We start from the raw sequence: 25,494 nt of genomic DNA, 5'->3' as shown, positions 1-25,494 counted from the left end.
CAGGCTTGGTACCCAACGGAGCTCATGATGGTCGTTACCACCTTAAATGGCCGCCATCAAACATAGGCGTGATTCTTCAAAATGGCCCCTATTACGCCAAGGTACTCTATTTCAACTGCCGCATTGTTCCCGTTCTCTTTGATAGCCAAGGGCTGGAATAGGCAATTACTGTCCCGCAGCAGTCGTGGTTTATTACCTGGATGGCACCAAAGCATATGTCATTGGCGTCCGTGTGCATTTGTGTCTCGGCGTACTCGTCCAAATGCGGAAGCAGAGGCGGGCGTGCAGGCGAGTTTGTAGCTCGGAGACGATATTCGCCTGATCTTGCTTCCAGAAGAACTCGACTGTCTTTAGTGAGGCGCCTGAGGCGTTCGCCTATTTTTCCGAACTTTTTCAATAAGCGCCAGTAGCATGCGCACAGTTGAAGAAACCGTTGCAAGCCTTCCTTGTCTTCGTCCGTCGCAAATTTGACGATTGCTGAAGTTTTACCCGCATCACGCATGACTGTCTCAGCATTGACGACTTATGAAAACATCAGTTTCTAGTACGCAATGCGGCCATTTTCAGGATTCAGTAATAATCCAGATATTCGCATTGCCTGGAGTACCGACTCCAATCTTGTGAGATGCTTTTCGAAGCGACGGGCGAATACGACAACGTCGTCACGGTAGACGAGGTGGCGGTGCCATTTCATGCCGGCTAGAACAGGGGCTATGACTTTTTGGAACGTTGCTGGTGCAATGCAAAGAATAAACTACATCCCTTTTGACTTTCACAGACTGTCTTACATTCAAAACGCTTTCTTTTCACAGTCCCTCCCATCCACTACAATATGCTTGTGCCCGTTTTCAGATTGATTGAAGGAAAGTAACTCACGTGGCAGAGGCCGTCGAGGAAGTCGTTGATTTGTGAAAAGCGTACACGTCTTGTTTTGAGATCTTTTCAACCCATCGGTAGTGAGCGCAGGACCTAAATGATATTCTTTTTTCATAGCGATAACATCTGGCTCTAGCCTGGGGTGTTTTGAGGGTTGTATGATATCGTCTTCGATCATGTCTTCAGGTTGCCTCCGGCTTGCTTTGCACTCGTGTGAAGACAACCTCTATGGTGACAGCAGTCAAAGCTCAGTCTCAGCTCAGACGCGTAGCTCACAATACAGCGCTTCTTAGGGGCGTCTGTCGTGACATGCAGGTCGTGGAAAAACAGTCGCAGCAGCGGCGTAAAAAAGCCTTCAACGTTTCCTTTTTGTCCTGCGTAAATGCTATTGTTCAAATACTGATACACCACTGAGAAATTGTGACCAGATGGTGCAATTGTCTTTGCTGCAAGCGCACAGTACGTCTTATGACGGATAAACCACGTTCTAATAGAAAACTTTTACCGCTCGCAATGAAAGCGCTTGTGTCAGGAGCAGCATGTTGAAAGCAGACGGTGATTATCAGGCTTGCATGGGGACGCAGGGTGATGTGGTCGTCGGCCATCCTTGGTGTAGATGGTTGTTTAGGACATTGTTTGGGCGTAAGAGTGAGATCGGTGGAGAAACTGATCGGCTGTCGTAAAATCTATAATAGCTCCATTTGCGATTAAAAAGTATATTCTGAGAATCACTTCGCGGCAGCGATTCATGGGTATGAGGGAAGCAGCGGGGCAAGGGGGGTATTTCTTGTCACTCGCGATGTGTACAAGTTATAGTATTAGGCATGACGAGATGAGCTCTTACTGAAAGAGTATGCGGAGCATCCCAGCCTGTAGTCCCTTTCTCTAGCTATGTCACCAGTTATCCGCTCGTGACAAAGCAAGTAACGGGTTCCCGTGTCTTCGAGTGCACCAATTTCAAAGCCGTTGATGGTAAGGTTGACGCTGACGGTCATCGCCATGGAGTCCGGAGTGCGTCAGTGTGTAATATCCCTTCATGGATGTGGTATCGGTTCGTCGCAACACATTGTTGTATTCATAATCAGGTTATCCGTGCTCTTTATGTGAGCAAGCACCGCACCGTGTTTCTGTCATCGGGTTCGAGCTGTGAGGACTGAGTGAATAGGGTTATCGCGGTTGTCGTTGCGTAGTTGCACGGTTTTTGCTTTTTTGACCCTGCACCAATTTCACCTCCAGAAGCTGCTGCTCCTCGTTTGCCATTCCTCGGCCCGTGAACCTTCTACGTCAGACTCCAGCATTTCTGCGGCGGCGAGGAGATCCGTACTCACGGTGGTGCGGCGAGTGGTTGAAACTGCCTAGGGTCAGGTTATCGTCGACCTCGTTCGGATCACAGTCTGGGCAACGTGAGAGGTACGTCGACGGGGTCACTTTCCGAGGACCTTTGACGTGGATGGTCGGGACATGGTGCTGGCTTCTCTGCAATGGGACCCAGCGGACGACGGTCAGCGGAACAACTCACGTTGGTGTCCCTGGTATGGTGGGGGGCACCGCAGCGGGTAAGCTGGTGAGAGCGGACAGCGATAAGGCGGTGCCCACTGACGACGAGTTGAAGTAGCCGGCGTAATCGACGGCATAGGCCATATCTTGCGGCTCGTGAGGGGCCTTCGGTGGCATAGGAGTTCCGAGGAGGTGTTTTCGAATCACATCCGTGAGGGAAGCTACGTCGTGATGTGGTGTCTTTAGGTAGAACTTACGCAGTCGGCTGCGGATGACATGCCGAATTCTTTCCTCTAGTGCGTCCACTGTCACACCAGCGGTGTCAAATGCAATCACCCGGAAAGCGTTTCCTTTCGGACGCATTGCCTCAAGCGCATGTCGAGGGTCCTTTTTTTCATGGTAGCTTCACACACGAATTGAGAACGGTTTTCGGAAAGTTGCAGATTACTCAATCAAATAGTCTTCTTTGACACCACGCATTAGAAAGCGCACTTCTTTTCTTCCGCCATTGCTTGGCTGGATTATCTGAAGCACATCTTCACTTCTTCAACCAATATTAGACCACCTTCGTAAGATCATTGGGTGCGCGTTTGAAACAGTAGCTCGTGTCGTTAGTTTCATACGGCTGTTGCAAAATTCTTCAAGAATTTTTACTGGAACAGGGCTGAGGTCGTCAGGGAGGTCCTAGAATTGTCTAACCAAATTTGTGATGAGTCATCGATGTAAAAAACTTCGCGGAGAGTTGCTTCATTCTCCCACCTGCTAAAACTGTGCAACAAAGTGTTCTGGTTTCATTCGTCAATCTGCGAACGTTGTCCATTGCTCCGACAACTCTTTCGTATCTTCACAAGGGTATCTTTGGTGTGATGGGGCTACCTAGGCTGCTGCATAAAGCCTAGGGTGTTGGATTATTTGACAGCAGGGCTTTACGCGACATTTTTTTCTTTACGTTCTTCGGTGGCAGTCCGAGCACTAAGCCTTGAATTCAGCGTTTTGGGAAAGTTGGGCTTGCTTGGCCACTTGCAGGTTGTTCAGAGGGCGTGCACATCGAATCTCAACCGGATGTCACTTAACCGAAGGTGAAGCAGGTTTCTCCGAGGAACAAAGTTTATTGCAATGAATTTGTGCCGGTCAAGAAACTAAAAAAAATTCCCGCATTTCCCCGAGGGGAAGAATGTGAAAGTGCGAATGCACGAGTTGAATTTGCGTGGTTCGGTAATGTTCGCGAAAGAGAGATCACACACACACACACAACTACAAAGAAAGAAAGATGCATTTATTCACAGACACCTATTTGTGTTGTCGTTGTACTTGATTGCTAGAGCGGATCTCAGCTATGAAATTTCGTGTCAGTACTCCTTTAACGGGTGCATTAGCCCTTCTTACGCCCGATTCCTGGCCAATCCCCCACGTGGGTATGTGCCGTGTCAGCGGCCAGGCAGCGCGCGCCCATCTTCCCCCCTTGCTAAGGAAGACGAGGAGCGCGCGCACCCGCAGCTGTTGCTATGTGGACTACAGCGGCGGATGATTCAGGCTCGCTTAAGAAGTGCATTCGCACTTAAAATAGAAGCGACATAGAAGCAGTGAAAGAAGTGACGTTGGAGGCTTGCTTCCACGAATCGATTGCCGCGGTGTTTAATTTGCCAGCATATGTCCTTCCAGAACCATGGAATAAGATGTCAAACATTGGCCATAAAAGACGAACATTCTATTAGTGGTGACAGGCGATGCACTTCTATAAACTTGGATGGCCCGCGCTGCCTACAAAAGAAAGATAAACGAGCGCATCACAGTTAACATATTGCTACGGTACGTGTATAGCCTATGTACCACATTGGGACATGTGTCAGGTACTAGCCGAAAGAAGATGACGGTAGCGCACGGGGACTCGGAAAACGAGCTAGATGTCGAAGTAGAAGAGCATCTTGCGCCCGGCCTGCGGGGGGCTCTCGCAATTGTATATACACTGTGCGGATACCTCTTGTACCACTTGGCTACACGTCTTCCTTCACGTCACCGTAACAATATATAATGCTGGTGGGTGCAGCCCGACGCTGGCAACAAAACACAGAGGTGCACAATCTAGAGGGTATTGTTCCCGACAATACGTTTCTGGCCGTATTCTCAGGCTCGATTCAATACGCGATGTCTAAGATCCCTGCGGTACTCTCATCTTATTTGCAGCCCTAATTAGAAGCAGCAATTCATTGTCATGGTGATGTAAAGGAAGACATGAAGCCAAGCGGTACAAGAGGTATCCACACAGTTTATCTACAATCCTGAGAGCACCGCGCAGGCAAGGCGCAAGATCCTCTTCTACTTCAACGTTTAGCTTGTTTCCCAAGTCCGAGCGTGCTACCGTCATGTTTTTTCGGCTAGTACGTGACACATGTCCCAATGTGGCGTATAAGCTTTGCACGAACTCTTCCTCTGCTTAGCCTCTACAGCTAAGACACCGTAGCAATATCATAAGAAGAAGTGTGCACGTCTGGTCATTCTAAAGCTGCCTTAAAGGCAATAAACGCTTAATATTGCTTTTGGTACAGTTCCTTTGGGTAGGTTTACGGCCAATTGAGGACTTCGTATTTATAATTGGCTAACGGCTGGGCATCTATTGGACTGTCACAATCTGTGAATATTGCGGACGTCTTAGCTTTGCTTTGTAATATGCGTATTTATACCGTGGTTACCCAAAGATCGTGCAATTCAGTGTAAACAGTCGCCACAATGTAAGAAATAGTTTTTTTAGATTAAAGTTTAAGTATTTGTTACTAATGACACTTCAGCATTCAAGTGGAGGGCTCAGTTATTATTCTGTATTCGTTTACTTCGCGTTTTACTATTACGTTGTGAATGCATCTATTGTCATTTTAGGAAAAGTCTCCACGGCTCAGCACGGGGATGGCAGGGGAGATTCGCGGCCGCGATGGGCGCTTTACTGATGAAGGAGAGAAGCAAAAACACCCGTGTGCACGATATTTCGGCGCACAATACAGGTGGTGAAATTTAATCCGGAGCCCTCCATTATGGCGCCCCTCATCACCTGCGTTACGTCGGTGCGTTAAACACTATAATCAAGCAACTTTTCTCAAAGGCTTACTTGCCTCGAATTTAATGATGATGTCCTGCTCGCTATCCTTTGCCCCTAGCCATACTGTTGCCTACTGGGCGGCAATATTGAAACATAGCTCATTGCAGCATCGCTATTCAATTTTGTATTCAACTCTTTTTTCAACTCTTTGTAGTTATCAACTCTAAGTTTTTCAACTCAACGCTTTCATCGCTATTCAACTCTTTGTTGAGATACATGGCGGGCTCTGAAATGGTCCGCGACAAAGAAAAACCTGGATTTGAAGGTTTTATGTGAAAGAGGCTTTGATGAAGAAGAGTTCTCTCCGTCCGGCACTGGTGAAGCTTCGTTTTGGTCTTGGTGTGGTCTGTTTTCTTGGTCTGCCTTTCGTTGTCTTGAGTTGTGTATTGGAAAAACATCCGTCGATATATAAACAAGTTTGTCATTTTTATTACACAATATTCAGCTGCCAGTGAAAGGTAAAAAAAACAGCAGATACTATGACCTAAAATTGGTGTTCATGGACTGAGCGTACGAAGTACTTTGCGTTGTTGAAGGGCACAGGTGTGCCTTTGAAGCGGTGGGATTGGTGACGGGAAGTTGCAGCAGTGTATGTGAAGGGTACAGCCAGGTTCACGAATGGGCCACCGCCTGGTAAAAATGTCGAGGACATCCGGCCATGAAGCTTACCACTACCACCATCATCATCTTCATCATCATATTAAACATCCTATTTGAATATTTGAACAGGCCTCTTTTATTGACATCCACCCGCACCTGGCCTTAGCAGCCAATGCCTGTTCTTTGCCTCCGACTTTTCTTATTTTGCCCATCCGTCAAGTAATTGTCGTTGTCATTCTCATAGGTCGGCGTACTCACTCGTGAGTACACTAATTTGTACTCATTTGTACTCAAACTCACGAGTGAGTACGATGATGAGTGAGTACACACCCAGAAAAAAAAGTGAGTATGATGACGAGTGAGTACAGGGGTAAGTCCACCACCACTCGTGAGTACAGTACTCATGAGTACACTACTCGTGAGTATGAGTGTTCATGAGTACAGTATTCATGAGTATGAGGACTCAAGAGTTTGAGTACTAATGAATATGAGTACTCATGAGTACGCAGTACTCGTGAGTACAAAGTACTCATGAGTACACAGTACTCATAAGTACAATACTCACGAATACTGGTTTTGCGAGTGCTCGCACTCTTGAGTATATGCACTCGTGAGTACAGTAGTGCAAACAAGTTTTATCACGAGCTCGAGTCCGGACGCGCGTGTATGAGGCGCAAACAGTTAGCCGTGCCGCTGTGCAGCTTAACTGTCAAGGATGGGAAAATTAGACAACGGAAACTGCACCTCCCTCCTTTCCCGGGCCCTGTTTGGCGCTGTAAGCGTTTCTCGGCGGTCGCTCGCAAAAGGGCCACGGTGAAGAGAGAAAAACGAGGGGGTGAGGGCCTTGCGGGAAACGCGACCGCAGTTGCTCTGCTCCTATGGCACTTGTTGACTACCGCAGTTCTTTTTGTTGACCCGGCCTGTGAACGCGTGGCGGCTTCATTGCGCTTGCTCCCTTCGAGTTCTTCTAGGGGAGAGGTGGTGGAAGCTGCTAACAATGCACTCACTACGCCTACTGAAGTCCCTCATTTTCGATCTTCAGAAGTTTCCGTAGACGCATGTCCCGCTGCGTAGTCGGTTCGTGAGCGGAACCGCTCATTTCAACAGTCGCCGTTAATTTACGTAACTCGCATCAAATCGACTGCGTGGTTTGTAACATTTGTCTCACGGAAATTGTCCGCACTATTCGGCTGTGCGTATTCAAGAGACAATTTGGCTGATGTACGTGCGTCCATATGGTTTTATTAGGTTACCGTTTTGAAACATTTTGCTCAGGTTCTCTAGTAATATGGTCTGGTGTAGTGCCATTTATAAGTGAGCATACAGACCCACCGTGCAAGCGCGTCGGTGGAATTTGCCCCCGCAATGGAAATAAAATATCCGGGTACACCTATGTACGTTTGTGAGTTGTGAATTGGACATCATAATTTCCAGTTGAACGCGTGCGACGCTTTGTTTATCCTCGCATATTTCGTCGAAGAGCCCTGGCATCTTGCCGGTGCAGGAGCCTTTTGCTTTCGAATAGCTTTACTTTCGAGTGGAAACCCCATTCGCCGCTTCTCGTTTATGCCACCGTGTAATGAGGGCGCTGACAATAACGGTGAATTTCGGTGGTTGTTATTCCCCTACCTACACTACTGTTTACAGTCGTGGCGAGAACCCCTCGCTAGCAAGTACTGCCGAGTTTAAGCTCGCACTGTGGGAGGCCTCGTGAAGGAATCGTTTTGAAATGATGACCACCAACGCCAGACGCCGGGATTGTCGCTTATGCTGGCGTCTTGGAACGTCTCGTAAAACATGTGGATTGCACATAACGACGCCACTGCACTTTTTCATCGATCGCTAGCAGCTTCATCCCCGCTGCTCGAGATAAGAGCTGCAGATTTCCACTGTGCAACCAACCCACCAACACGACAATACATTGGCGTCAAGGCAAGCTATCACAACTCCGAAAAACGCGTCTGCAAACTTCGTTCTCGAGTACACGAAGCACGGCAGAGTAGTTCGACACTGCTGTATTGGCTGCCAAGCGCCGGCAGCAACTGGGTGACCTGCAGCCCTCGACTGCGAGCGATACCCTCTCCACGCTCCCCCTACCCTCTCCACGCTCCCCCACCCCTCCCTGAACACACGCACACACTGTTGGGACTGGGCCATTCCAGCTCAGTCACCGCTGTTACGACGTTCACATAGAAAGGTAGCAAGAGCGTTACATGGCTCGCACAAAGGCGATAGCACTTCTCAAGTGCCTCCGATGAAAGGCCGCCGCACAGCGTCTGCTTCAGGGCTGGTTTTATACCGCCGGGGTTCCGCTGCAGCCGTGTGCAGTTCGAATGTTTCCAATCAGGACTATCACTGGCCGCAGTTTGAAGGCGAAGTGATTGCGTGAACGGAGCCACGACAGGAAAAAGAAGTCGACTCAGCGGCGCCGTCTCCAGGGTCTACGCGCTGCGTGTCTTTTTCGGCCCGGTCGTCCCAGGCATGATTTGGTGCAGCCGTCTCGATGGGAAAAGGAGAGTAGGCTAGGTGGCGCCGCGGACCACCAAGTTGTGGCACGTCTGGCGTGAGCTGTTTGACCGAGACGTGGATCCGGGCCCATTGTCTGCGCGTCACCAGGAGCAGCAAATTTGTGTCGGGGGGGGGGGGGGGGGGGCTCTGGTTAACCACACACGCACGCACACTAAAATTAGTGATTAGGGTCAGACCCGTGTGGGTTTTGACCGTGCTTTACAGCTGGTTTTAAAGACGATAGCCTTTCTTTGGCCACTTGAGCGCGACAATGTTGGCCTGTCAGTCTGTCTGCGTCCGTCATAAAGATAATTTATTATTGGAACCTAATATCACGCCCCGCTGTACACATGGGAGCTACTGGGGTCGCTGTTAAGTACCTTTATGTGCATAATGTGCCCTGTCTAAAACTGGCCAACTGCTGCGCGATTCAGCCGCTCGGCCAAAAGTTATAATTATCCTTGATCGAGGGCTTCATATTGGCAAAATGTTCCCTCGCTACATATCTGGTACCATGCTTCCTATTTATATATGAGCGTTGTTCAACAAAAATAAAACATTAGGGATATTTGAACCCAAACATAAATACGAAAAGGATATGAAAGTGACAGTCTCAGGCTACAGCACCCCGCATGCTTCGAAGACACATGGAGTCTCGGGAGTTCTTATTTACAGACATGAATTATACCCGGAACCGTAGCCATACAAGCTTGGCTAACACCCGTGAGCTTTCTGACGCAACCGGCGTCAACAGTGCATTATTTACATGTACAGTGGAGCACACAGCGATTAAAACGTTGCCGCGCTTTTGAGCTATTGCGGAAACCGTACGCCATGAAAGTAACAATAAAAAAACACCAGAGCGCGGCATCAAAAATGCATCAGAAGGGTGATTTTTTTCCCTCTTCGCTGAGACGCCTCGCTGGCGCGCCGGCACCGGGAGCGCGAGCGTGAAAGTAAAAAAAGGGCGTGCAACAGACGGCACAAGGCGGCGAAAAATCCGCTTTTTTGTTTGTTTTGCTGAACTAAGTTAACCCACGCCATCGACCAATAAGAGGCATCCCAATTCTGTTGCCCTCAGCTCCTTTCCTAGCCCCGTGATAGCATCCCTGGAGAGAAAGAAAGAAGCGGCGCGCCACCTTGACGCCTTTCCCTGCGCCCCGTTAAGAACACGCAAACACATCAGGGAGGGAGACCTTGTGGCGGTTGCACCGCGAAACTTCAAACTTCGGGCTGTGTAGCGCGAGGTATTGCAGTCGCCCGTTCCTCTTTCGTTTTAAACAAAAGCCTGACAGCAATACGGGCCCGATAAGAAATCCAATCAAGTAGTGAACGTAAAACGATAGCGGAGCTGATACACACATTGCATTTCAGCAGATTGCAATCCGCGCGTGACAGGTTGCAGGCTTAGTTGTTACTGATATTAAATTGCGGGGTCACATATTATTAAATAATTGGGGTATTACACCTAAGTGGTGGCGCTTGAAAAACGACTGGGAAACACCAGCGGCCACAGCTTGCCTTCTGCTGAAACCGCATCTTCCGACGCAGTGGAATGGACGAGCGAAATAGGGGTAACGTGACGTGATCTGTTGTCTTTGTGAATATACATACTGCCGCCCTTTGTCGACCCATTTCGCAATACCTCTATCTTGCTTCGTTGTGCCTCAAGTTGTGCGTTTATGATGAAGGAAGAGAAGCTGTCTCTCGATTCGACAAACTGGAAGCGGCTAATTATTTCTCAGTTTGCGATTTCTGCGCCGTCGCCCGGCCCAGACGCTGCGCTGGAGGTCAACATCCTGGGCTTGCAGCGGCGCGGATACCTCAAAATATTCTTGCAAGAGGTTGTCGGGCTGCTGTTGTATTTTCTTACAGAAGATATGTTTTGTGTGGTAATCTTTGCTGATGTGTGTGTCATGCTTGTGGCGGGCTGTTGTGGCGTTCGACCGAAAAAGTGATACGAGTGCTACCTTAAAAGGGCACTGACACAAACATTTTGCATCTCGGTCTTTTTGTTGCGATGAGCGGCTATATATTGACCTACTTGTCACGTGTGGAAACCTATAATTTGCTCAGAGCGTGCGACGGTTGTTTATTAGAGGCGTTTTCAATGCGCTTAGTTGCCGTTTCGGGTTTAGCGGCCGCCGCGAAATGCGAGATTTTGTGTCAATAAAGCTGACCAAGTGACGGTCGGACAGATATCACAGAGCTGACCTGCCGTGGCACTGTCGAATTGGCGTCGCCGGCACTTTTTGCGAATGCCCCCACGCACTGACCTCGTGACCCGCTCAATTAAATAGGAGGGGCACCGGAACCATCACGGAACGTTAAAAATCGCCCGTTATGGACATTGTTGGCGCAGCCGTAGTTGCATAAAGCCTGCAATGCACTTGTTCGTTGGCGGTGCCCCAGTGGTGTTTCAAATGCATTCGGAATGTTCCTAATCCAGGCGAAATAACAGACTTTACGTGGCGTTCAAAACTCACCATGCCGCACAGCAAGTTGGTTTATGCTCAAATGTTTACGTGGTCATTTTTTTGTGCAATTTTTGGGTTCACCTATCCGGTGTTACGTTTTTTTTTGCATAGAAAAATAAAACATATGCTGCTTTGAGAGTCTAAAATATCCTTTTTTGAGTTTTTTTATTTTCACGCAAATCCTGGCCAAGCTCTTTTATATCTTCATAACTTCGGTATTTTGTAATTTTAACTGCTATAAATGAGTGCATATTGTCCGAATTATGTGGAACGCTGGTTTGTCCATGGGCTGTACAAATTGTACGCAGAGTAATCGTCGCCAAACCGGGAACCTTGTATAGAAAAACATGTATTGTATAGTACACTCAATATTTTAAATGCACAGCATTTCAGTAACTCAGGATGTCACCCGCGTTGACGTCTGTAGTCGGCACCGTCGTTGTTCCTACTATATAAAAGAGACACAAGCCGTTGATTATATCCTATGCTGCGAGTAAAGTTTGCGCAAGAATGGTGTGACACGAAACGCCTCACGAAAACCGTCTGCCGCGCTGACGATAAAGGAAGCGCACGGCCATGCAACGCCACATCGGACGGTCTTGCTAGCAGACGATAACGGAAGTATGCACGGCCACTCAATGGAAACCTTCTTTTCATCGAGCGGTCGCGACCGTGGTCGCGACGTAAGCGTACGCGCTGGCTGTGGACAGATAAACGCGTGGTAGAACCCGCGGAAGCCATGTCCGGATAGCCACCAAAAGGCCTAGCGTTCTGGGCTTGACAAGTGGAAAGCGGAGTTTAGTCGGTATCGCTCACTTTGTAAAAGCCCGGTTTGTATTTCGCGCGTTCGTTTTTCGCACTGCCTTGATAGTAGTTCCCGTCGCATCTGACAGATGGCCCCACCCGTCCACGGCGCGCGCGCCGCTCGTGGGACTTTGTTCTCGGCGGTAGCACTCAATCTCTGCAAGAGGTAGCGTCAACATCCCCCTCGCGAGGGGCACGATCAAATGTAGAGCATTTCCGGGGGCGCACGTTAATGTTGTTGCACTTGTGGCAACTGCTGACGAGAGAGCACTCGTCAGCAGTAATTTGAGTGAGTCAAGGATATAAGGCGCGTCCGTAGCTTCCCTTTCTCTGTTGGCTTTGTGGCGCACTGGGTTGAGCACCATGCACATTGCGTTCCGCCCTCAGGGTCGAGGGATCGAAACCGGGCGCCGGATAGTTATTGTTTTTTTATATAGTACGGACAACGACTGTGCGGACTACGGACGTCAACGAGGGTGACATCGGGAGTTACTGAAATGCTCTGCATTTAAAAGCGAACGTGGACGTGACGCAGGTGCTACGAGTGCAAATTGCTGCCACGGCTAGGAACCACGCGCGACGCTTGAGACAGTGGATGGGAAGATAGCGCTGGGAGCAGCCGGCCGGTCTGCCAAAAGGTCCGCCTACAGATACGTTCGGCTTAGCACTGCGGTGGATATTCGATTTCCGCTCTCCTAGGCGATGCAGACGACGGTTGTTAATGCAACCCGCCATCGAATCATTAACTCCTTTCTCATATGTACTGCCATGTTCGGGACTTGGGTCCCATACAATGCAGCAGTAACAAGCTATCACTCGAGCTACCTGCACCGGCCTGCACAACTTCCCAGCCGTGGCTGCCGCCTACAAACTACCTCTCTATAATGTATCAGTTAATAAATGTTCACATCCATTCATCCGCCCGCGAAGCTACAGTGTAGCTCGCTCAGTGAGCTTTAGGTGTCCCCGGCGTGTTTTCGCATCCAGTGTAATAAAAAGCAAGAAAAATGGAGTGAATGGAATCGCTGTAGAACTTAAATCACGGCCATCTGCCCGATGAGCTGACGAAATCACCGCGCCTCTGCTGCCAACGATTGGGTAATTCATTGCTCGAGGGCAGAAGCTCCTACCTCCGATTGGAGCGGCGAGCCGGCGAGAAACACCGGCAGTGCGGAAGTGGCCAACACAAGCTCGTGACGTGTATTGATGTTGTTTATTTACAAAATATCGAGGCAATGTCGATTGCGGGAGGTCCTCCGCTAGCTGCTCGGTGGCGTTTCGTCCACTTTAAAATTGATTTTAAATTTGTTCTAGGCTGCATTTGCCGCTGATATATTGCAGATGATGCATGTGTGTTTACACCAACCTTCATGTCAGCGGTCGTCGACACACTGCTAGACTTCAACGGAACGCTACGTCATATGCTCTGTGAAGAAACAGTAGTTGGTGAGCGCACTACGAATACGAGGGCTACCCTGTTCATTCCGTAAGGACGACATCGTCTTGCGTCTTCTAGAGGACAACAGAGAACTTCGCCATCTCTCCAAACGAACGAATGTGCCAACGCTACTTCAGGCTGCCTCCGACAACAAACAGCAAAGGACCCTGCAAGCGGCGCTGTTTGAGAGCAGGATCGAGGCTGCGTGATGAACGAGAAAGTTTTCCGAGACAACTGGCGAGAGTCGCCGGCACGTTTCCAACGGTGCCTGGACTGCACGAGATCCGGACACAGGCAGACTGCACGACGGCACGCACACGAACGATACGACGCATGCAAAATTGTGATTGCGTGCTCACCGGACCTCTTCCTAGTAATCGCCATGGTTACGAAAACGCATCGAAGGTCAGTGCATTTCTGGCGAGATCACGAACACACGTTGCTCTGCTACATTGCCCATGAGCTACATCGCCCACGCGCATGTCATTCCAGCAACGAGCAACGAGACGCGCAACGTACGCAGCGTGCACGAGCCAGAAGGCACCACGTTCCTGGCACCCGCTCTTACGGTACAGATGTACACAAACTGAACGCCCAGTCGAAAAACACAACAGGAATTCCTGTCGCACAACAGAAATTTCTGTCGCACGACAGGGATTTCTGTTGAGACTACAGGATGGTCTGTCGTGCGACAGGAATTTCTGTAGTACAACTACAGAAAATCTGTCCCACGACAGGCATTTCCCTCTCACAACTGATATTTCTGTTGAGAATGCAGGACGGTCTGTTGTGAGACAGGAATCTCTGTAGTATGACGACAGAATGTCTGTCGCACGACAGAAATTAATGCAGTACAACACACATATCTATCATGCGACAGACATTCTGTAGTCCCACTACAAAAACCTTTGTAGTAAAACTACAAAATGTCTATCGCATGCGATATTTCTGTTGTACTACAGAAATTTCTGCTGTGCAGCCCCCTGTAGGCAATACACAAATTACCTGTTGCACCACAAACTGTCCTTCAGCCGCTACATCTAGCATACCGTAATTACTATTATTATCTGCCGTGCGACGGGCCATTTTGTAGTCCCTGCATATTGTTATTGTGTGAAAGATAATTTTAAATTCATTGCAAAAGTGTCACATGACAGACCGTTCAGTATTGCTACAAAATCTCTTGCTTACCCTGTCGGAAAACTCCGCGTTTTGCAGCATTTGGAGAACGATCGAATACGCTAGAAAGAACGGAATACACTGGAAAATGCCGAGCTGAACGCGGGAGACAACGGCAAACACTGGAAAACGCCGCATTGAACGACAGCAACGCGGGGATGTTGCTGGAGAGCATTGAATAACACGAGGACATTGCCTCTGGGGACATGGCTTCAGCCAGGATGGACGGGATAGCATGAACAGGATAGTACCTGATAGTACGGGATAGTGTGGTGCCGCTGCTTGGCTGGACACGGGAATGCCGCGCGCCGGTTAAGGGGTGGACTGGTTGTATTCGAGCGCCGCGATTGACGCAGATGCTGCGAAACTTGGTGTTTGCGGCCCGTGCGGTGCCGGAAATTCCCATTTTTTTAGCGTGCGCTGCACGGAAACAATGGTGCGTGGAAATGACGGTCATCTCGGTCAATTGCACTGCAACCGTCTGTTGTAATGAACGTTTGTTGCATTGCTGCCAGTAGCATTCTGGCCATGCTTAAAAAAAAAACATTCGCTAAAATTTGCAATTAACAACGCAACTAAGCACAAATCACTGTAATGTTGGAACATCTAAGCGTAGCCCCATAACGAAAGAAATGGATACATAAAGAACTTCGCAAATTCCTTGGCTTCTTTGAGTGAATTGCAATTGGATATATTGTACTGTGGACAATCTTTGATGAAACAAAGAGGCAATAAGGGTAGCCCGTCGGCAAAACGGACACATAAAGGACAAGCAAGACGTGCTTTTTGAAGACGTGGTGTAATAATTGCAGTGCACATTCTGACATGTATTTCGGGGTGTCCTTGAGAGCCCCATTGTTTCAATCTGCGCGCTGTTGTTATATTTTTTTAGCGATCCATTTGTTTATTTTAACGCGAAGCATGTGTCCAATCAAGCCTAAATAGTTAAAATAAGATTTTAAAACCAGCTAACCAGTTGCCGCTACATGTGTGAAAAAAAAAGAAACGGCGCCAGTGAACCGGTTGCATTGCCAAGATGTGTTAAAAAAATAAATGTAGATAGAAAGAAAACGCACGCCTTCGCTCTAGCCTGGCCCTTCGGAAGAAGTTCGGGGAAGCATCGTCACCCCTGAAGGCATGTCGTGCGACACCACTCGCGGGGTGGGGCGACCACAATACGAAGAAATGGGAAGGGTAGGGAGGGGTCGCGGAAACAAGTTCTTGTGATCGGCCGGTTCCCTCCTTACCCTTCCTTTGTTCCCTCCTGCTTTGCTCCCTCCTGCTTTTCGTCTTTCGGTCAATATTTGGCGGTGGCTGCGTGGCCGAGTGGCTCGTTCATATTTAACATCGGCGTATCGGCGCTTTGCCTAGCTGAAGTTACGCGTAACGTGTTTGTAAAAACGTGCATCTTATGTATCCGCGAAGTATCAGCAGCAACATTTGAAGCTTCGGAAGCTGTGGTAAAAGCAAGATCAGTGGTCCGGATTTCAATCATCTCGAAGTGAGGACTCCTAGCGACGACTAACCGTGGTGCTTGGGATTATTGGCACATTGATGCGGGTGAATACGACAAATTTCGCAGACAGTGTGTTTTCAAATACGTGCGATGTGCTTCGACAGTCGACTGAACTTGCAATGACCCCTGCGTGACTTCGGCAGGTATCGTGCGTTCATACTCTTCGAGATAGTGTAGCCCCACAGAGACGTGCGCTTTTCGCCACAGGATACCCTGCCATGTTTTGCTGAGCGAATGCATTGTCAACGGATCAAGGTTCACCAAGGCAAGCATTCCAGCTAAAGATTGACTTTCCATTTTAATTCTTTCACGTTCTCTTGCGTTTTGCTGTTTAAATAAATCAGGTTCAAGAAATATTTGTTTGCTTGTGTTTTAATGGCCCTAACTAATATAAGGAACGAATTTTCGAACGGTTATTGTCAATGCTCGTTTAATAGTTTTTTTTTCTATCCCGGAGAATATATTTGCTTTCATGAACAGATTGAGCGTCATTGACGGAACGCAATGATGGGACGCGATTTGGCCCTGCTTCAGAAGCACGGCCAAATCAGCTGAAAAGTGCCCAAATGAGTCTAGCTAAATTTTGTAGCGCTACTTAGGTTTCCCTGAAGGATTGACTTCTGTATTTCTTGTTAACAGCTACGCGGGTTTGTAATTACATGGCTATTAAAAAAGGCCTAGCGCGAGCATCAGCCACGCTATTCGTTGGAGACCGCATGGTCTCCGGCGTGTTCCAGCGTTACGTTCCAGCGGCTTCCGGATCCACGAGTTTCGCGTTTGCAGTGTGCGTGTGCACAAGTTTCCCCGACTGCACATGCATCAGGGATGTGCAATCTGCGTAACTTCAAACTTTTGTATTGCATGCATGAAAGTACCACTTGTTGCATTGCTTACATTACCTTTTGGTACAGCTTTCTGAAATCAGTTATTCACTGAAAACAATTTTAAGCTTGTTCCAGAAAGGCAAGAATTCCTCCAAATGCTTATGTTTGTTGGTCATATTTTTATTGAAATTGTTAAGCATATCCTGCATACTTCAGGTACTTAATAGAAAAAAACATCAAGGGAAGGAAATTTCTTATGCAAAACAAGTTGAAATTCGAGACATGACAGGATTTACTGCGAAAACAGACATGACAGGATTTACTACAGACTACAGAACAGGATTTACTACAGACTACAGGACAGGATTTACTACAGACTACATGAGAGGATTTACGACAGACTACAGGACAGGATTTACTACAGACTACAGGACAGGATTTACTACAGACAACAGGACAGGGTTTACTACAGACTACAGGACAGGATTTACTACAGACTACAGAATGTCCCATTCCCTCACAGGATCATTCTGTCGTATTTTTCTGTTGTGTTTTTCGACTGGGCGCTGAGAGCACGGAACGCAACGGAGCCAGTACGTACATTTTTTGCACGTCCTGTACCGGCGCCGGTCCACGCAAACAACGACATCCCATCCGGATTGGTGGTAATGGCCACGACAATCGAGCAAGACGCACGGCGGCCGCAATGCACCTTACGTGGCGAACGACCGCACACCAATTATAGGGGAGTTTCCTAGATAAAACGAGACGCAAAGCGCACAAACGCACCAGAGGTGACGAACGGCGTCAAACTTGAACCAGTGGAGCTGACCACGGCGAACGAAATGCACAGCGCCCGGAACGCCACCAAGCCAGCACACACGGAGGAAACTGCTATTCCCGACATACTCCGTTCCCACTGCTGCTATCCGGACTTGGCCAGCGAATGTTACAACCACAGAAATCACCTGACCATAAGCAACAAAAGACCCAGGCACGCGGTTCAACCCTAACGGAACGTACGAGCTCTCCGACATCCGCTGCTCAAGCCCATGTCCAGCGGACGAATGACATAACACTCGTGGAGGTAGGTCCGTCAACGACACGGCCAGCGCAAGCAGCATGTCCGAGCCAGAACGAACAAGATCCCCGGCACTCCGCTCCGACCGAGACTCACACGAGAAACACTATTTCGTACAAGTGGAAGCAAGCGCGAGCAACCGGACTCGGAACGAACGGAGCCAGCTTGTATGGGAGAGATAGCGATTATAACATTCTCGAAACAACGGGCAAAAAAAGAGGGCTCGAGCGACGACACGGACACGGAAAGAACGGCAACAATTGAATCCGATCCAGACGAAGGCATCCTATGCCCTAACGATGAAGTCACGCTTGCGACGCCAAGGAATGTGGGACAGAACGGACGGCACGAACTACGCCCGCTTCCCCACCACGACGGTTTCACTTCCAAAACAACAACGGCGACTGCGAGCACGGAGCCCCAACGACTGTGACCGATCAGCCATGCCACTCTACGAAAACGCCACGCTACCGCACACTAAACGAAAAGCCAAACGGCTCCCGTGTCATACGCAACGCACACGTCAATTCAAGCAACGTCCTCAACGCGCCCTACACAGCGCAGCTCGACACCGGACAAACCGGACGTCTACGCCCCCACATGCATCAAGCACGCGACGAGCTACACGAACACAATCGCCAACGGAAGCGGCGCGGCTAACGCAACGCCGTAAACACTGACAAGTTCAGATATGACGAAGTGAATCCCACGGCACACACACACAATAAAATCAAGCAGATTTGAGATTCACCGAAACTCAACGAGACGAACACCCTCTTAATGAAGTTTCTAGTATCCGGAACCACAAAAAACAAACGCCAGCATCAAGGATCTTTGAATAAGCAGACAGTGATCTGGATACGAGCGGAAGGCATTCCACGCGAACACTTCATTGTGCCTGGGGGCAGGCACAATTCGGATTAGCACGATTACGAGAGTATCAGCGCGCCCGGAAACAAAAACCGAGGACAAAAGCTGCCACCCGAAGACAGGCAGAAAACCGCAGTTTACGGCCATGACCGCACCGACAAGCCCCAAGCTCCCCTGAGCCCGACCCGGCCCACACTTTGTTCTTTTATTCCTTAGAACAAGAGCAGACGCCAGACGCAACGCGAGTGCTTACGTTCCGTTTCGCTCTCTCACATGTACGTGCCTTCGCGCCGTAAGTCGCCCTACGACAGTACACCGCATCAGACGTTTTCTTCCACTGTCCTGATATATATGTAACGTGTGTTTTTCTAATCAATTTGATATTTTATTTTTTTATTTTTATTCTTCCATTCGAGATACAACCTAGCTAACAGTGCAGATAAGTTGATTATTCGTGAGTAATACAAATTGAGTACTCATTAGTACAGATTGAGTGAGTACTCATGAGTGCAAAATAAGGAGTACTTATGAGTGCAGAATGAGTAGTACTCATGAGTACAGAAGATTGAGTACTCATGAGTACAGATTGAGTACGAATACTCGTGAGGACAAATGAGTTTGAGTACCAGTGAGTATGATAACAAATGAGTATTTGATGAGTGAGTACGAGTGATTTTTTGAACAGACGAGCTTTTTGAGTCTGAGTTTGACTGAGTACAGTGTGAATGAAAAAAATTGTGATTGAGTTTGATTGAGTTCTTTCTGTTTTGCCGACCTATGACTCGTTCTACCCCCGTCTCTCGGTGTCTATTCTGTTACCCTCGCAGTCAGACTGCTATTACGTTGTCTCAATGCATGGCCGGCCAAGATCTGTTCCTTCATCATAATTAAATATAATATGTATTCTACTCGAGCTTGCTCCCAGATGTTAGCTTTCTATCCTTAAGCGTTACTCCTACCACTATTCGCTCCATGGCTCGTTGCGCCGAGCTATGACTGCGTTCCAGTTTAGCAAGGTGCCAAGGCTCTGCTACGTATGTCATCACCGGTTGAACGCATTGCTTTAATACTGCTCCTTTTATGAAAAAGGCTAGCTTAGTCTTTATTGCTTTTGAGTGCTTGCCGAGTGCTCCTCAACCCATACCTATTCTTTGTAGCATTTCTCTTTCACGGCTGGGATCAGCACTGACCACCTCGAGAATGTAGTAATATCTTTCCAATTGTTCTAGTGCTTCATTACAATGCTGCAGAGGGTGCTTCCACCCAGCTCATTTATCATTACTTGAGACTTATTCATTTTTTACTACACGGGGTGTATTTCTAATTTGAGATGTTCAATAATTTTTTTGCTTTTGTTCAGCCGTACAGCTGCCAATTGCAAACCTCAAATGACTCAAGGTGACTTGTGTATCTATAAATGGGCCTTTTGTTCTGTCAAGCTTCCAGAATACCTCGTCCAGACATGCTGTCACCATTCCTGGTGATATGAAATCTATATGTCACCCTCTATTTTGGGTGCGGACCTTTTCACTTTGCTTGTGAAGGATTATTCTGGCCGTCTATTTCTTATATTTGGTATGTTTGTTTTATATCGGCATCTGCTATTCCTGGGTCCTTTACGCTTCCAACACTGATCTGGTGCCTATTGTATAAAATGCTTTTTCCTAGCTTACTATCTTCATGTAGACGGGTTTATTAAGCTGTGCACATTTTTCCATTACCACTTGCCATTTAACTCAATACAATAGTCGACAAAAACACTGTTTCATGCATTGTAGTACTTCAGTTATATCAAAACGCCCACTCACAATATGATGTCGCTGCTGAGCTGCTGTAGATTGGACATTGTCAACTGCTCTTCCCACGTCTGAGGAGATGGCGAGTGAGGAAATTGGTGGGCTGAGTAATTTCTCTTTTATGTTCCCGCATAAAGAGATTTGGCATGTTAGCTATGAATATTTGTAAAGTTGCCAAAGGCACGGTACGTTGAGTATTTTCTAGATAACCGACAAACAACTCTGGCCTTGGGAAATATTTTTTAACCCCAATTGCTTGCGGTGTTGGGTAGTTAAATAGTAATGTAATGTGGAAGGTAGGGTGAAAGACGCACGGTTTGAACCCGTGGCAAGAAGAAGTGAGACATTTCCGCCAACAGCTCCGCAACAGCCAAAATATTGGAGCCTTACTATTGACCAAAAGAACCGTTATCTTAATGCCATGAATGCGAGGGAAAAAATTCAGACTGCTTTGGCCTGGCCGTCTCCCGCAGATCTTCTTATTCAGTGTCGTCCAGAAAATTGTGGATGCACTTCTTAAACACTTTAGGACCATGTCACCAGGAAGTGAGCGCCAAGGTGTGTGGTGGTCGTGACCGTCGCGAGAGGCAGTCGGGTAAGCAGCCTGCAGGCATCTTCATACGTACAGACGCGACACGACGCTCGCGAACGAAAATCCGCACCGTGTCATTCAGCTCTAGGCGTAAAGCATGGCGGCCACAGTACGAAGTTTTTAGCGTCGCGTGCCTAAAGCTGCTCCTTCAGGTTAAACCAATACCGTATTTTTTTGGTCAAACAAAATTGGCGCGCTGCGAACATGCTGCTTTGGCATACCTTGTAACTTTTCTTTTAAAAACAAAAGTAGAACTGGAGCTGAGTGCTATTACTCATCTTTAACAAGAAGTAAATGAAATAAACGCCTTTGCTGCTGAAACGAAAGAAGATGACGGGGAGTGGCTAGGCACAAACTAAGAAACATTGAATCAGCGGCTTCGTATTTTTGAATCTAGAAACGAGGTGGTGCACCGGTCGGCTATCTGTAAAGTTTGTCGACTGTAAAATTTGTCGACTAATACTAAACTTACTGGTACAATTTGTATATTCTACACCACAAATTAATTTCATTGGCATGTTGAGTAATGTAATGAATGTTTTATTTTTCTCAACCAAAAGTTACTTCTCGTTTGCGCTGCCCAGCGGATACCTTAGCCGAAAACTCTACTGAGGTGGTTCTGTTCTCCTCCCTCCTATACTGCAGTGGTTACGATGCTTCACCGCGTATAGTCAAAAATAGGATCCTCAAACCTGGCAGGTCTGGTGTTACCTTCTCGGCGCACCCTGTTACGCCTTCCTGTGTACTTGATATCGCACTTGCTTTTCAGTTTAGTGGTATGCTGACAGTACGTTGTGTTTGTTTCAAACGCCAGCAGGGCCCGAGCACCGTTTAAATAAGACGTGCGACGTTGTACTTATAAATAATAGCCGAACGTTGCGGGAACCTGCAAATAAAAATAGCTGAACTCGGGTCTGAAATCGGAGAACAACAAATTTGCTTAAATAATGTGGCGGCAATTTAACGTGGGCCACGAATATCTAGCAATTTGAAATACAGCCTGGTTGCATAAAGCCTGACTTCGCCCTCAGCTGATCCGCGCTCAAGGACGTAAGCCATATTTGAAGATGTTCGCTTTATAATTTATCCGATACCTGTAAACTCCGTGCTGCCATCATTCTGACATCAAAAGCCAAATATTTTCTAGGAGATAGTTACAGTAATACGATCTAAACTAAGTTGCTCTAAACAACCCTTTCTTAAAGGGACACTTAGTGTCACTAAATACGGTTTTAGAGTATCGGCACTCTTTTCTCCCATTGTTCCGTGCCGCCGCCAAGAAGATTGGTCAGTTCGCGCCACGTGACATTTCTTTACACTGCGACGGTTCATGGGCGCTGCCATTTTGTTGCTTGTGCGTTTTCAGTCGGTCAACTGTGGTAGTCCTAGCTGTTTGCCCTGTGGCTGCGCGCGACCGACGTTCCGAACGTGAACCAAACCGACCAATCCATCCCGGGCTTGGCACGCTTCGCAGCATTTTAGCTGCAGAAGTGTGTGCGGAGATGCCGTTTTGCTGCGTACTCGGCTGTTACAACTCCCAGGAAGATGGAAAACGCTTCTTGCGCTTCCCGCTGGGGAAAAAGGACGGCGAGCGGCTACGCGTGTGGCTGCAACTCGTCAGCCGCGATGAATTCGTGCCCACCCCGTACTCCAGGATTTGTGAGGTGAGATTGTTTGAAGTGAATTCGCGATAGTTAATAAAAGCTGGCGCCTCGTAGGCGTTGTGAGAATTCCGTGCAGAGCGCTTCGCAGCTAATGAGCTCGCGAGACCGGCCGCCGCCGCCGCGAACGTCCGACCGGGGTCTCCGGGCCGCGATATGCTTCGTGAAATTGCCGTACTCGCTCGGTCGCCAACGCGGCCCGACAACGTACGCGTCGGCCGGGTGCTGGCGGAGTTGTGCTGGAATAAAAGTAGGCAAGAGATGTGGACGCAGGAGGTGTAGTTAAACATATGAGAATTTACAAAGTGGAGGAGGGAGAAAATAGTATGCAAGGGAAGGAAACGGTGAGAGAGTTCGGGCCGCGCGCCAGCGAGCGAGTACGGCAATTGCACAATCCGGCACGCATATCACGACGCCTGTCTTAGAGTTCATAGAGGCATATAATTCACATACGTGGAAATTGACGGTGAAATGCGCGCATGTGGCCTCGCAGGGAATTAACATAGTCTCAGGGTACGGGGGGGTTCACAACGCCTACGAGGCGCCTGCCAAAATAAATACCGCCATCCGTTTAAGTTATTTCGTCCCCGCCCCGGACGTTTGCATGTCGTGGGACGTTCCATCCCGTTGGGCGACTGCCATTACGAGAATCCGAAATGGTTGGATAAATTTTAATTCGGCAGTTTAGCGTTCACGGAGGGGTTACGGGAATTAGTGCGGAACTTCCCAGAAGATTTTGGAAGTTTTGGTTTGATGTACACCGCGAACTGTCACGAGTGAAAGCGCTTAAACTTTACAAATCGTGTGTTGTTTCACCGTGTTCTTTCGTCCTCATTCGTTTTTTAATGTTTAGGCGCTCTCCCACTCATTTATGCGGCACCAAGTAGGCCCCACAGATGTGTTATTAATGTCACAAACGCCTTCACCCCATTCTGTTGCCAATTCTGGTATAAAGCTTGGCCTGCTCACTTTAGATAAATTCTACGAGGTTGTGCATTCTGTAGTATAACACGAAACTCTCAGAAAAAATAAGAACAAATCAAAAGCATTCGGTGCGCACTAAGTTACGCGTACACTAAAATTTTCAAAATATTTTCGCAGCCTACATTTATATAGCCACTGAGCGTTAGCATTCTGGCATATTCTAAAATGCCTTGATCACTAATTGCGGGTATACTGCTTGCGATCTGTTCTGTGGCTTGTAAACTCGGAATTTACGACATGATGCTGCCGAATAAGGCCGTTAGATGTATTGTGGGGCGCAATTTAGCAGTTTTAATTTAATGTGAAGTTGACAGAGAGACGTTCAAGCGAGAAAGCATTCACACAATGTTCTTTATTTGATAAAACTTTTCTTGTTTGCTTATTGTATTGAATTGTTTGTTAGGACCACTTTGAAGACAGCCAATTTGAAACGGGCAGGGCTGATGGCCGAAAGCTCCTCAAGTGGAATGCTGTGCCAACGATCGAAGCCTCCAACAACCAGCAGAAACGGGCTAAGGGGAAGGTTCCGAGGAGGCCAGGCAGTGAACAAGCCCACGGTATGTCACTTAGCTGATGCACTGCTGAACATTGTACCATGCATTATCTCGATGACATGTATGGTTTTTATTTTTTTGGCATCTCAGACACACTGGATGCCGCCGATGCACCTGCTGTCTCTGCTGCCTCTGTTACCGTTTGCCCATTCCCAGGTGAAGCACATGGAGTATGGCCTCCTCCATTGGATGGCGAAGCTCAGCCAATTGAGACAGGTAAGCATATGTGTGTGTGGAAGTGAACACAGCTTCATAAGATATAGGTATGTGTGGGCCAGTTTCAAGTTTACCACACACACAAATAAGGAACGGAGCAGGAGACATGGCATTGTCTCGCAGGCTGTACTCTGCTCATATATGTAATTTCTGTCCAGTGAACAGGAAGTATGAATTGCCCACAATTTTTTTTCTGGAGGGTGCACACGGCGGCACTACCTGCGCAATGGCGCCAACTCCATTTGTACGGTTGGGTAGGTGCGTACAGCGCCATGGATAACGCGGCTTGCTTCGTGCTATCTCAGCATCATCCCTGTGCGGGGAGTTTCTTATGTCTTGCGTTGCTTCAAACCGCTGCGGCTTGAATTAGGAAAACGTCTCCACCCAAGGCTGCGACGATATTTTATGTGGCTCTGGCGTGTGAGATGAGGCGGTGGTTTTACATGCCACCTAGGCCTGCTGTACGCTTCTTGAGGAGTATAAGAGACGGTGATGTGCTCTGGCGACAGTGTTCTCAGGCGTTTAATGCATGACCGTCCTTCACCTGAGCTCCCAATGAAGCTAAGCGATTTTGCAAGCAGTATGGGTGGAAGCAGTCACGAGGTATGTACAGGATGAAATTAGGCATGGCAACGACAAAGATTCAACCGAAGATTTTAATTGTTTCATTTGTTTATGTAGACGAAGCAGAAATTATAAGCAGAACAAGAGCACAATACACGCTTTGACTGCTTCAAAAACAGCCTAGAGACAATTGACAAATCATAGCGCCCTAGTTTGTCACTCCATACACCTTCGTCTCTGCGCTGTTTTTGAAATATTCAAATTGTGGTGCCGTACTATCCGAATGCCAAGCTTTAGTATGTTATCACGGTACACGTTTGATCATTAGACATCAGTTGAAGGTGTACCTTGCACGTGGCATTCCAT

The 25,494-nt window shown here is 48.0% G+C and overlaps 1 long non-coding RNA gene across 1 annotated transcript; it reads left to right on the top strand.

Moving 5' to 3' along the window:
• Positions 1 to 22,718: 22,718 nt before the first annotated feature.
• Positions 22,719 to 24,479, top strand: LOC144139415 (uncharacterized). Its single transcript, XR_013316198.1, has 3 exons — positions 22,719 to 22,813; positions 24,198 to 24,351; positions 24,439 to 24,479. It is a non-coding gene; the product is annotated as an uncharacterized LOC144139415 (long non-coding RNA).
• The last annotated feature ends 1,015 nt before the right edge of the window (positions 24,480 to 25,494 follow it).

Source organism: Haemaphysalis longicornis, unplaced genomic scaffold (genome assembly GCF_048455015.1).
Source record: "Haemaphysalis longicornis isolate Haplotype H1 unplaced genomic scaffold, Haemaphysalis longicornis Haplotype H1 scaffold_5, whole genome shotgun sequence".
Taxonomy (NCBI): Eukaryota; Metazoa; Arthropoda; class Arachnida; order Ixodida; family Ixodidae; genus Haemaphysalis; species Haemaphysalis longicornis.
This window is presented reverse-complemented; position numbering and strand designations above follow the sequence as displayed.